Source organism: Prinia subflava, chromosome 12 (assembly GCF_021018805.1).
Source record: "Prinia subflava isolate CZ2003 ecotype Zambia chromosome 12, Cam_Psub_1.2, whole genome shotgun sequence".
In the NCBI taxonomy this organism is placed as follows: Eukaryota; Metazoa; Chordata; class Aves; order Passeriformes; family Cisticolidae; genus Prinia; species Prinia subflava.
In genome coordinates, this window is record NC_086258.1 from 739,562 (window position 1) to 753,113 (window position 13,552).

Genomic DNA, 13,552 nt, shown 5'->3' on the forward strand with positions numbered 1-13,552 from the left:
GGAGCCCACAGCCTCTCACAGTAAGGCACAAACCCAGGACTCCAGAAACTTCCATGAGATTTGCAAGCAGCAGGGGTCAGCTGTGAAGTCCCTGCTCAGCTCCCCTGGGGCATTGTAAGCCCCACACTGAGGGGTAAAGAACAGCCAGAAAAAGGCCCCAAGAGCAGCGTCTGTGCCCTGATAACATCTTCACAGTTCCAGGCTGCAGCTATGTTTGTACTCTTTAATTAACCTGGAGAAAGGTTTATTTCATACAGATCATTTTAGTGAGAGTTGGGACACAATTGGAGCCCTCTAAGACAGGAGCCCTCTAAGGACACTAAGAGCACACATGCTGCTGTCTCAGAGTGAGGAATTCTGCCCTCAGCTTCCCTCAGCTCCATGCCTGTCCCTGCTGCCGGGAACGCCGAGGGCATTGCTTGTCTCTGCCTGGAGCAGGCAGGATGCTGACACGTGGCACAGCCTCCCCACTCTGCCCCACTCAGCACACAAAGAGGAAGCTGGCGACGGCCAGATCAGGAACTGGAAGCCACAATGACAGTCTGTCCCCAGTGCTGGACAGTTCATCCTGATGCACAACCCCCCTATGAATTTAAAACGCTTCCTCCAGCCCCTCTCTGACTGTGATCAAACAGCTGATGACACACGCTCTGATGGTGCAGCACGGTTTCTGCTCGGGCCACAGAACACTACAAAGCCTGAAAAGTCTCCAAGAAAAAAAACAACAGGAGGCTTAAACCTTAAAAAATAATACAGACACTTAGTGGCTTCTAATGTTTGCTTGAAAGTAAGATACAGCAACACAACATTTTAGGTAGATGTAATTTTTTAAATTGCATTTTCTACAACATTATTTGTTATTACCCGGAATGTGTTGTGTGTAATTATTTGTGAGTATTAGGGTACAAAGGCAGATGCCAATTTAAACCCAAGCAAACATTGCAAGTTCAGCAGGATGTTAAACATAAATTATTCATGGATGAGCTGGAATACTTTCTGAAGGACTGAATATTGATTTAAATTCTGTATACTTGATTTTGAGGAGTTACACAGATGACAATCAATGCTAACACCATCATAGCAGTGTACTAGTTAAATCCGCTCTCTACTCATTACTTCTGTATTTCAAATTGGATTTTATAGCAAAATTCAGAAGCAAGGTGAAGCCAGTGTAACACTGTACCCACAGCCACTGCACACACTTGGAATTCCACTGCTTCACATCCACTTGCCTATGCTTAATTAACTACCTCGTTACACAGATTCTCATTCTGGTGCAGTTCAGAGTCTGTGGAATTTAACCTGGCAATGCTTGTCGCAGATTAAAAATTAAGAAGAAAGGAGCAAGGGAAAAGCTGTAACAGTTAAGGGGACTAGTAATACCAGAATACACACGTGAAAATATAAGTGCTTCCAAGTATAACTCACATTGCCTCTCTCTTTCTGAATGCTCAGAACTAGTTCACAGGTAGCTAAATTATAATTCTGCTTCTCAGATAACAGAAACTTAATATGCTCGAAGCAAGCAGCTCTGAGACTTGGAACAGAGCTCTGGAGACCTCCGGTGCTCCTCAGGAGAAAGGAAAAGCCCAGGGCTCGCAGGGAGGACGTGCCTGTTGTACTAAAAGGCAGATGCCTTCAGAGCGCTGTATGTTCAGTCATCTCTTTATCAAACCCTTAACTAATTAAACAATCCTCTTGTCAAAGAGGACAGTCATTGTTTGTGTGACCGATGCCCTGTAAACATAATGGGATAATCTGCCTTTCTCCTTTTTCTCTCCCTCAATTCTTCCAAACAGCTGGGGGATGTGCTGCCTGCTTGCTGGGAAGCCTTGGCTCGTCTGTTGTTCGCGCTGCTCGCGGCCGCACGCAGCATCAGAAGCCAAGCTTAGGACAATGACGCCTCAGACACTCCAACAATCCATCTGATCCTGTGCCATCGGAGAGTCCCTGGCTGCGGCAGGGCTGGCCAAACAATTGAGGGAGGAAAGAAGGGATTCCTGGATAGAACTGACAGTTAAAACTGTATTGATCTATAACAGCCAATGATGCTCCAGCAAAAGCATTTCCAGCACACTCCTTTGACTTGGTCCCAGGGAAGAAAGAGTCTGCAAACACCAAAGCTTTGGTCAGATGGCACCAGGCTTGCTTTCACATCTGCACAGTACAGCAGCAAAAGCTGTTCTTCAGCTGCTGGAAGCTCAGCAAGTCCCACGTTCAGAGATTGCTCCAGCCCCGGGTACCCCAGGGAACAGCTCAGCTCACAGTAACCCCATCTGTGGATGGGTCATGACCGACAGCAGCTACAGAGGGCAGCTATTTTCTCATGTGAAACCAGGATAGCTTTTCAGTAGGTTGCAAAATCCAAAGGTTTGCCTCTCTCTGTATTCCTGATGTGGGGGATGTCTTCCCCACAGCCCACTCTGCATGTCCCTGCCAGCAGAGGTGCACAGCTCTGTCACCTCGGGGATAACCAGGACAAAAACCATTCCCTGTCCCAGCCCTCCTTCATCAAAGTGTCTGATTTCCTACTTACACCACAACAGTAGTCTCTACTGATTTACTGTAAGAAATTCAAACTACCCAGTACTTGAATTTTTGAATAAAAATGCAGTATCTGAAACTGAAATTAATTGCTATTGCAAGATCCAGGATTTCATAGGGCTGTCATTCCCAGAAGTGCAGCAGAAAGCAGAAAGCAGAAAGCAGGTGGGTGAGGCTCCCTGAGCTCTGCGGACACAGTCTGTCACTTCCCTCCAGTGTGTTTGGTGACAAAGGTCACACACAGCTCCACTGACCAGAACCGGTGACCACGGTGTCATTGATGTCAGGCCATTCACTCGTATGTGCTGGTGGTGTTTCTGTGAGGGGTGAAGAGGAGGAGGAAGCGAAGGCTGAATAATATCCAAATGTGAAAACCCTTCAGTGCCCATCAAACATGTGAAATGGTCATGGCCCTGAGGCTGCCAGAGCTCCAGGAGCATTTGGACAATGTTCTCAGGGATGCACAGGGTGGGATTGTGGGGGTGTCTGTGCAGGGCCAGGAGCTGGACTTGATGATCCCAGTGGGTCCCTTCCAGCTCAGGGTTTTTGGTGATTCTAACAAAAAGCTTGAGGTCCTCCACAGTCAAATCCATCCTCGGCTGTATCATCCAAATTCCCAAATTCCTCAAACCTCCACTGACTCCCCTGGGCACTGCCTGACAGCACCATTTCAGCAGAGAATGGGGAGGACAAAGGGATTAGCACAAGGACAACTCTGATCTTCCCCTGAGCAACATCCCCCCTCAAAGACCAGCTTTGGGGAAAAATCCCCTCCCCTGCTTCTCCACAGAACAGACAGGGTTCAATGGTGACCTAGAGCCCCACTCCTAGCTAAAGGCAGAGTGAAATAACCCCACCCCGTCACAGATTGACACGGACAGAACAGAGTGACAAACTTCATCCGTGTGCACACCCTTCTGAGGAACTCACAGACGGGTCCAGGTGTCCCATCTCCCCTCAGCCCTACCTTGGACAAGTTGCCAGTTGGCCTAAAGCCCCTCGAGAGGAGACACAACAGTGGTGTGCCCTGTGCTCAGGAGGGAATGAAACCCAGGAGACAGCACGTACAATAAAAAGTCTTTCTTTTTGCACTTCATCTAGGCCATAGCAGGAAAAAAAAATGCAAACTGCTCTATTTTTAACCTACCACCAAGAGAGACTTTGCAGAGCCGTGCTCAAATCTGAACAAGTTCCTCATCTCAATCCAAGTTAAACTCAGCAAGCATAAAGCAAACATCCCAAATGGAACACATCAAAGCCAAAATGATGTTATCCTAGCAAAATTGCAACATTTTCCATATCTGTAACCAAAAAAATAGCAATATCAGCCTTAAGGCTCTTTTTCTTGCTCTTTCCCTTGTTTGTTTTCTCCCTCCCCACCTCATCACTGCAGCCAAGTTTTAAACAATATCCATGAAAATAGCAGCTTTCAATCTGTTCCTGGAGCAGCCAAGTTAATGAGGCCACGCGGCATCCCAGGGCACTCCGGAGGGAAGGGCTCACACTGCTTGTTATTGCAGCCTGTGCTGCTCTCAAAAATGCAAAACATTTCAAACTGGCAAGCACTTCCCTCTCCTTCTTCCCCGGTCTCCAAGTAAGAGAGAGTTCAGACTTCCAAACACATATTGTGGAAAGAATGAAGAACTTCTGGAAAAAATGAAAGACCCATTTGCCTTTCTAAATTTAAAGATTTATAAATCAATTCAAATATTTTTCAAAAAAGAAAGAAAAAGAAAAGCCAGCAAAACACTTCCACAAGTTCTAGCACAGATATCAGAGAGTTGTAGAAACAAGTACCTGTTTTTCCTGACCTACATTTGTAGGCTGGCAGGAAATCAAAGTTTGTGTCAAATTACAGCAGATTTTGAACAGACTTGCATGTGGCCTCCAGTCTCAGCTATTAAATCTGTTTGGGCCCAGGGAGAGAATGTTTAGTATGAAAGGTGCCACTTTCTACAGTGACACATGCTGGGTATTACGTGAATGCAGGTTCTCTTTTGGTTGTAACACTAAAAATGGGAATGGATTTTCCATAAGAGTTGGTTCAACTGGAGGCATTTTCCTTTCCTTGAACCACTCTATACATTCTCTCCGATATTTACCATAAAAGCCATGTGGTTAAGCAACCACAGAAAGCCAACATGGAGCTTTGTCCTGAAGGCCTGGCTATGGAACAGCCCCACAGGGGCAGGGTGAACAACAGCACCCAGCAAACAGCACTGGGGCTGAGGAGAGACAGGGACCTACAGCCAGGACAGACAGGCAGCCAGGGACAGAGCAGCCCAAGAACCGGCAGCATCTGCACCACTCCTCACCCCAGCACAGGCAGCAGCCCCTTGGACTGTTGTTCTCTTTGAGTGGGATTGTGCTTTCCCTGCCTCAGAGTGCAGCCCATTCCTGCATTTGTATTTTCAAAAGGGGTCTGGCCCATGCCAGGCAATGGAAAAGGCTGCAGAAGTGGAAAGGTGACACAACACCACATTCAGCCTTGGAAAGAAACCCAATCTTTCTTGTACAGCAGGAGAATTTTTTTCCACTCAAGACCACTGAAGCTACTGCAGGGAGCTGGGAAATGAGGCTGCTACTGATCTACTTCATGTTTGGTGTTATTGCCAGGTTCTTATTCCTACAGATGCACCTTTGCCACATTAGCCCAGTGACTCATGACCTATCCCAGAAATCAGGGTCTGCAGTGAAGATGGTGAGTTCTTCCTGCTTCCAACTGGCTTAAAAAACACAGCAGGAAAAGGTGGCCTAGTAATCCAGATTTTCCAAATATCCAGGGAAGACCAAACCCTGTGGAATGCAAAGTCATGGACACCTCAGCCAGCTACATGAACCCCCATGCTTGGCATCTGTGATGATCTGGTTTAACATAAGCTTGCAAAAACTGTGTGATGGAAACAAAATGAAAGTTTCCTTTGTTTTCATGCCCATTGTCACATTTCTGTCTTTCACAATGTCCATATTTCATTAAAATTAAAATTGCTGTGTTGCAAAACACATTCAAGACAAAAGTTTCAATTAAGCCTTTTAAAAGATGTTTTTCACAATCGTGGCAGAAATTCTTTAAAACTTCCCCAGGCCAAGTCAAACGTGCCCAAAGAGGCTGCAGATGCAAACCCCCGGGAATGCACTGGCAGCAGAATTCCCACATCCGTGTGAATTGGAATTACCTATACTAACCAGCTCGAGCCTAAAAACCCCACTGAATTCCAGTGACAGTCTGACATAAAGTAAAGGAGCCAGACATCCATTAGCAGCAAGCTGAACAGCCCTGTGTCTTGGGGACTGCTGGTTTCACTTATGTTTTTTGATTTATATATAACTGCAAAACTAATGAGATTCTAATGAAAAGTGGGACATTATTAAGTTGGGTTCCCCCCAGGAGGTTCGGTTTATTTCCAACAAGCATGCTGCTCATTAAAACAGGAGGTAATTGTTTTAAGAAACTGAAACATGAACCTGTTCCCAAATGTGCATGGTCTGAAATGACACAGTGGTTTCTGCAGTTGACAGTTTTACTGCCTTTATCTACACTATTTTGATCAGATTTTTTTAACTGGTGACTTCTAAATAAATAATAAATCTCTAATCTGTATATCAAGTAATATAATTATTTTTAATAATTATTTTTTAAAAGCCAAACCTCTGCGTATTTGCTTCTCCCCTGCCCTAAACAAATCAAATGTAAATAATGATTAAAATATAAAACTGTTTGCAACTGTTTTTTAAAAATTGAATGGTACTTAATATTGAGAAACTAAGCAGGTGCACAGATCATTAAAAATATCCAATATATATGTTAGTCTATCTGTATAGTTCTCCTTACTGAAAAAGCTGGAGACCTCAGCTATCACACCCTTCCAAAGTGTACCCACAAAATACCAGCATCAGGCAAAGCGACCCCTTTGAAAACCTACTCCTTAGTAACACATAGGTCTGTAGCACAGAGGTGATACTGCACACCTCTAAAGCTCTCTGGAATAATTGTTCCTCAGCCATACACCTCCCAACTCTGATCTCCAGTGGACCTCATGGAATTCGTACAGAACCAAGAGTGCTTTGCACTGCACTTTTCCATGGCCAGTGCAGCTTGGACAGTGCAGTGCTCCCATCCCTCCTACACCAGGGCCATGAGAAATGAAACACTGAACCAGAGCTTTTAAAAAGCATTTAAATTAGGAAATGAGGTCTGGAACACAGAGCATTTGAACTGCCTGTTCATCACGGCCAAGGCAGTTACTGGCCACCAGTTACTGAAGGTAGGGACTCTAGCAGTGTTGGCTTTCCAGGACCCCATCAACCACTGACTCCTCCAGACACAAACCAGAAATTCACCAACTACAAATTAGGGAGGGACAATTTTAGTAGTTCATTCATGAAAGCACATTCAGTTCCTGCCTCATGGATGTATTGCACAACCCAAATGTAAAAGGTTTTGATTCCAGAGCGAAGCTTCTCTGAGTTTAAGCTTGCCCAGTCCCTCCCCTCCAGTTTCTTCTGGTGTCTCCTAAAGAGCCAGGCTGGGAGAGCTAGGGGTATTTAGCCAGGAGAAGAAAAGGCTCCATGGAGAACCCAGAACCCCTCCAAGGGGAGCCCTAAATGGGCTCCAGGAGAGCTGGAGAGGGACTGGGGACAAAGGCTGGAGAGACAGGATACAGGGAATGGCTTCCACTGCCAGAGGGCAGGGATGGATGGGAGATTGGGCAGGAATTGTTCCCTGGGAGGCTGGGCAGGCCCTGGCACAGGGTGCCCAGAGCAGCTGTGGCTGCCCCTGGATCCGTGGCAGTGCCCAAGTCCAGGTTGGACATTGGGGCTGGGAGCAGCCTGGGACAGTGGGAGGTGTTCCTGCCGTAGCTGGGGTGGCACTGGATGGGCTTTAAGGTCCCTTCCAACCCAAACCACTCCATGGTTCTATGATTCCTTTTCTTCCTAAATGCTACAAGTTGGGTACTAAAGCATCTATGTCATTCAAGCACTCCATGCCAGTAAACAGCATCACCTGGGGCCTTTTGGGGAACAGACAGTTCCATCTGCTAGGTCTTAAAATACCATTTTCTTTCTGGAGACAATGAACAGTTCAGTAAGTGATCCTGCAGCATTCACTGAAGATGAATGTCCCACAAACTAAGCAAAGAAAGATAAGTGGTTCCACCCATCTGAACAAACATTTCCTCCCAGTCACACCCTCTTCACATAAAAGCAGGAATCTTTCTAAACTCACACTGAACAATTCTAGTGGGAGGTCACAAACAATAACAATGGATAATTAAAACAATAATCAGGCTTAGTATGACAAAAATTAAAAGTAAATTGCTCATCCTTTTTTTTTTTTCAAAATGCCCAAGCCTCAGCAAGAACATGTTTTGGACAGAAGAGGATTTGAACTTAAAAGATTACAACAAGCTGTTGTTCATCACCAAAAGGAAAGTCTTCCCACTCTTGGTGCTGTGGGATTCACTGTGGAGCAAAGGGGTTTTGTGGGACAAAGGAAGACAGACTATAGCACTCTTGCTGAAGATGTAATATGCTAAAGTATTACACACAGGAAGGAACCTCCAGGCTGAACACATCCATAGCTGGGAGCTGGCTCACAGCTCATCCCACCAGCAGTGCCCTCCTGGACTGCCCTGCTCTGCTCTCACTGTTCTTACCTTGAAGACACAGGAATGGGAGTGGTGTTGGGAATACCATCAGGAAAAATGAAAAAAGGAGGGGAGGGGAGGGGAGGGGAGGGGAGGGGAGGGGAGGGGAGGGGAGGGGAGGGGAGGGGAGGGGAGGGGAGGGGAGGGGAGGGGAGGGGAGGGGAGGGGAGGGGAGGGGAGGGGAGGGAAGGGAAGGGAAGGGAAGGGAAGGGAAGGGAAGGGAAGGGAAGGGAAGGGAAGGGAAGGGAAGGGAAGGGAAGGGAAGGGAAGGGAAGGGAAGGGAAGGGAAGGGAAGGGAAGGGAAGGGAAGGGAAGGGAAGGGAAGGGAAGGGAAGGGAAGGGAAGGGAAGGGAAGGGAAGGGAAGGGAAGGGAAGGGAAGGGAAGGGAAGGGAAGGGAAGGGAAGGGAAGGGAAGGGAAGGGAAGGGAAGGGAAGGGAAGGGAAGGGAAGGGAAGGGAAGGGAAGGGAAGGGAAGGGAAGGGAAGGGAAGGGAAGGGAAGGGAAGGGAAGGGAAGGGAAGGGAAGGGAAGGGAAGGGAAGGGAAGGGAAGGGAAGGGAAGGGAAGGGAAGGGAAGGGAAGGGAAGGGAAGGGAAGGGAAGGGAAGGGAAGGGAAGGGAAGGGAAGGGAAGGGAAGGGAAGGGAAGGGAAGGGAAGGGAAGGGAAGGGAAGGGAAGGGAAGGGAAGGGAAGGGAAGGGAAGGGAAGGGAAGGGAAGGATTCTGTTTTCATGAAAATAGAACCACTATGTTCATTTGGAGTTTTCTGTGAGTAATGAAATTAGATGAAGAACAACTACAAATCTGCAGAATTACACCTGGATTTTAAAATTGAAACCTTCTTCACAAGTGCTGTCACCTTCAAAACAGAGGGAGATGCTCTAAAACATACCAGACTGCGATTAGAAGCCATGGGCTGGGAGTATACCAGGTAGTGTTAGATCTACTTTTACATGGCAAACTGAAACACTGAGGGAGACAAGGAACTGCCATTGCCACAAGGCATACACAGACCTTCAGCTCTCGGGATCGGGGAGTTATTTCTTATTTTTTAAAGCACTCAGCTTAAGATATACCCAATATATCCAGCTGTGTTGCTCTATGTTTGTAATTGATCAGCTCTCACTAAACTATCCCAACCAGGTTGGTGGGAAAAATTGGGAGATTTTAGGCAGAGAAGCACATTTTAGGTAACGGAGCTGAAGCAGAGATTTTTGTCATTCAAGCCTCTCCCTCTATTCACTGAGGTTGTTCTACAGGTTATAAGCTACTTACCTGGCTCTTTCCTCCCTAAAGAGGATCCCCTCATCACTGCTCTCCTTTACCAGTCCTGCTCCCTCACACCACCCTTACTGTTCTCTATTCTCCAAATCCCTTTGCTTTTCCCTTTCAGGGACAATTATAGCTCTGAATATTGCCCCGAGTATGCTCAGCTTCCAGACAGCTGCCTCTGTCTGAGACCTCTATGGGGAAATTCAGAATATAAGTCAGGTTTTTTAGAATGCAGAATTCCTTTTTCTCCTGGAATACACTGCTCCATGCTGTCTGCATCCCCTGGCTGTGGTGACAAGTGAGGCACAGCTGTGACAGATAAGAGCTTTCTAAACTCCCCACTCCAGAGCATATCCATCTTCAACACTGGGAAAAGCAACAGTTCTTGGGGGATAAAGGTTGGTATGTGGTCATGTAATTAAAGTCTGTCATAACTCACACCCACATTGTGATAGGTTTGTGGTGTACAGGCATCCTTAGCTCTGGCATTTTCTCAGTTTAGGCTCCTTGCATTAGAAATTTAAATACTGTTTTTATCGTACCGCACCACAAATTATTGTGCAGAGAAAGTAGCATCCATAAAAAACAATTCTTCAGTATGAAAACCCAGCTCGATGCTTCACTAGAATGAAGCCACAATCCCTGGCTCCTCATTCACATCCCAGCCCTGGGACAGCAGCACATCTGCGAACAAGCCTGAGCACATGAGTACTCTCACTGTGCCTAAAATGCAGCACATGATGGAGCAGTACAGCTTGCACAAACCACAGCTCTGGAGAGAACCACTGGCTGAGATCAAAGACAGAAACTGGAAAGCAACTGAATTCCTAAAGGACTTGGGCTGACAAGGCTGGTATTCACGGCAGTACAGACACCAACAGCCTTTCTGTATTCTTGGAGCAGACAAATTAAGAATAATATTGACGCCATTGGCGACGAGGGGGAGATAATGGCATTGTTCCCTGGGCATGCTGTGTGCCGGGTGTGGGGGAAGGATGGGGCAGCAACGACGGGGCTGGAGCAGGAGTGGTTGTTAAGGGAACAAGCAGGAAAGGTGAAACAATGGCTGAGATAAGAAACATCGCAACAAAGCGACACCAGACTTTGGGTTTACACTTCGAGGAGTGGGAGCTCGGCCCCCACCCTCTGAGGTGTCACTGTGCAGGTCGGGCTGGCAGGAGTGAAGGGACAGCCCAGTGGGGCCTGGCCTCAGAAGGGGACAGGCCTGGAGGGTGGCCGGAGACCCCGGGACAGGGCCAGGCTGCATGAGCTGGGCTCTGCAGCCTCCCAAACCAGACAGAAGAGGAATGTGGAAATCACAGAGTCATGGACCTTACAGCCCATCCAGTGCCACCCCAGCCATGGGCAGAGGCACCTTCCACTATCCCAGGCTGCTCCTGTGTCCAGGCTGTGTCCAGCCTGGCCTTGGACACCTCCATGAGAGTGCACAGCTTCTCTGGGCACCCTGTGCCAGGGCCTCCCCACCCTCACCAGTGTTATAGATGGTTGGCTATCATAATTAAGGGATGAATATTATGTGTACATTAAGAGAAGTTTTATTGATGTATAGTTACACTGTTGTGATATGTTCTCCCCATAGTCCTCTTTCCCCTGCCCCTCATCTTGTTGGCACTGGACAGCCTTGATAGCCAGGGCACTTGGGGAGAGGCCCGGCTTGTTACTAACAGGCAGGGCATGGCAACACCTGCCCTCCAGCCAAGATGGAACAAAGTGATCTCCACCAACGGACCCTGAGGAAGGAGTGCACTGACAAGACTTTGGGAGGGGCCAGGGTTACCTGATGCAACACCAGGGGTATAAAAGGCAGAGCATCCGCTTGGTAACTGAGTGCATGGTGGTTTAGTTCCATGCTCCCAGTGGTGCTTTTTCTCCTTCTTCAGTCATTTTGGTGTATTTTAATAAACTTTTGAAATTTTAAAAGTGAGTGTCATTTCTCACACATGGAGCAATTCCCTCCCAATCTCCCATCCATCCCTGCCCTCTGGCAGTGGAAGCCATTCCTCCTTGTCCTGTCCCTCCACCCCTTGTCCCCAGTCCAGCTCTCCCGGAGCCCCTTTAGGCCCTGGAAGGGGCTCTGAGGTCTTCATGGAGTCTTCTGTTCTCCAGACCTAATCCCAATTCTCTCAGCCTTTCCTCCTAGGTCAGGTGTTCCAGCCTGCTCTCTATCAAACTGTTCCTAAGAGCTCCATGTATAGACCTTTCCCAGTCTTTGCTCTGTGGGCATTGTTGCAATCAGCTCCATTAAAGGTAAAACTTTAGGATCTGTTACAAAGCAAGATTTCTTCCAAACAGCCAACTCCACTGTCACAAAATCCTGTCCAGTGACCTTCACCCCAAATCTCCTTCTTTCTAGGAATTAATGACAAATGCTCTGCCTGCCCTCGCTCTCACAGCTTTGGGCACAGGGCACACTTGGCAGTGGATCATCTGCTCCTGCAAGTCATGAGCTACAAATTGCAGAAACACACCAGGAGCTAAAATCAGTTTCCGAGAACAAAAACAGCTGCTACAGAAACAAAAGCCAAATATTCTCCTGGCTGCTGGCTGCATTTTTTTTAATTTAGCTTAAAACTGAATTAAAAAAATCTGCTTGGAACCCAAACAGTCTCTAGCTGAAAATGTGGTGTCTAGCCTGAAAAACAGAGGCTTGTGGACACCATGCCAACAGCATAGGATTCCCATGGACCTGGTGTTTCTCAAGCCCTTAATGTGGTTCAGCTTAGGCAAGTAGTTTCAGGATTCCCAGTTTAAAATCTACAGCACACATCTGCAATTCATTCTAGTTTTTTATTTTATTCCTTACTTCTCCAACCAGCTCCAAATGATTTTACGAGTTCTTGCAATCCGGTACTAATCAGTTACTCATGGTGAGGAGTCCCCACTTTGTCCAAAGGGCTCCCTTTGCATGAGGAGCCAAGCTGTGCATTTCATCGGCTGCATTTTGCCAGAAACAACAGCAACTACCTGATAAAACAAGACTGTTTGGAGTGCTGTATGCCTGATTATGGCACACAGAAAACTTCTAACACAGCACGGTGCATTTTCTACCCCTCTCCCATCAGATCACCACATTAAATTGAAGTGACTCCTCTACTAACAAGATTCATTTCCCACTTTGGAGAAGGGGACTTCAAGTGGCTTCAGGGAAAACTTGTTAGAAATTTTCATCCAGCCATATGGTATGAAAAGAATTCACATTCGTGAAACACCACTGGCTTAAAACCTTTAATGGAAGTGTCCCAAAAATCAGACGGTCAGTATTTACCTCCCACACATCAGCTGTGTGAGATGAAATGCTGCAGACATGGCAGGTGAAGTCAGTTATTTCAGAAGTGATTCTGAAATACAATCATCTTTGCTTCCCTGCTCCTCTTGTTCCAAATACAGGACTGCACTCCTGAGCTCTGAGTGAATCCCTCATCACCACCACACAGGAACCCCCACACCTCAGGCACAGCAATTAGAACATTCTTCTTGCTGAATGAAGATTTTTTTCAGGCAAAACAGCTGAAGACTAAAAATTCTGTTTGTGCCCTTATGAGTTTCTATTCAATTCTACCTAAACTATTATAATTAAGAGATCTTCACTAAAAAATTTAGCTTTCAGAAGCTCCTGTTTCTCTGCATAGCACACGTGACAGGCGCAGCTTCATAATTTGGCATCTGTTATTGCTGCTCATGACACATCTGCTCTGATCAGCACAAATGGTGGATAAAGATTTCCCTTTCTTGGGGCTCAAGGTCTGGTTGCTTCATTCAGGCTTCACCAGACCAAACCAGTGATTCTGATGTGATCCTATGGGAGCAGACAGGAGAGTGAGTTTGTGGTTCTGCCAAACTGTCCCAGGACTGACAACGTTACAGCCAGAGGACAAATGTCTCCTCATTATCAGCCCAGACTAACAAATAGCTGATAATGGAAGGATAGACACTGGAGAAATGTCCCTCCAGTTTCCTGTTTCGGTAACACAACCCTCCCTGCCTGATCTCACATCGCATCACATTCAACATCGCTGCACCCAGGCCAGCTTTAGTTTTTCTTTCATGCTTTACTGTTTACATCCTGCCTTC

General features: G+C 46.8%; 1 protein-coding gene across 16 annotated transcripts in view; it reads right to left on the minus strand.

Moving 5' to 3' along the window:
- EXD3 (exonuclease 3'-5' domain containing 3) overlaps positions 1-13,552 on the minus strand; it is a 258,853-nt gene that overhangs the window by 209,491 nt on the left and 35,810 nt on the right. The gene's annotated exons all lie outside the window — the stretch shown is intronic.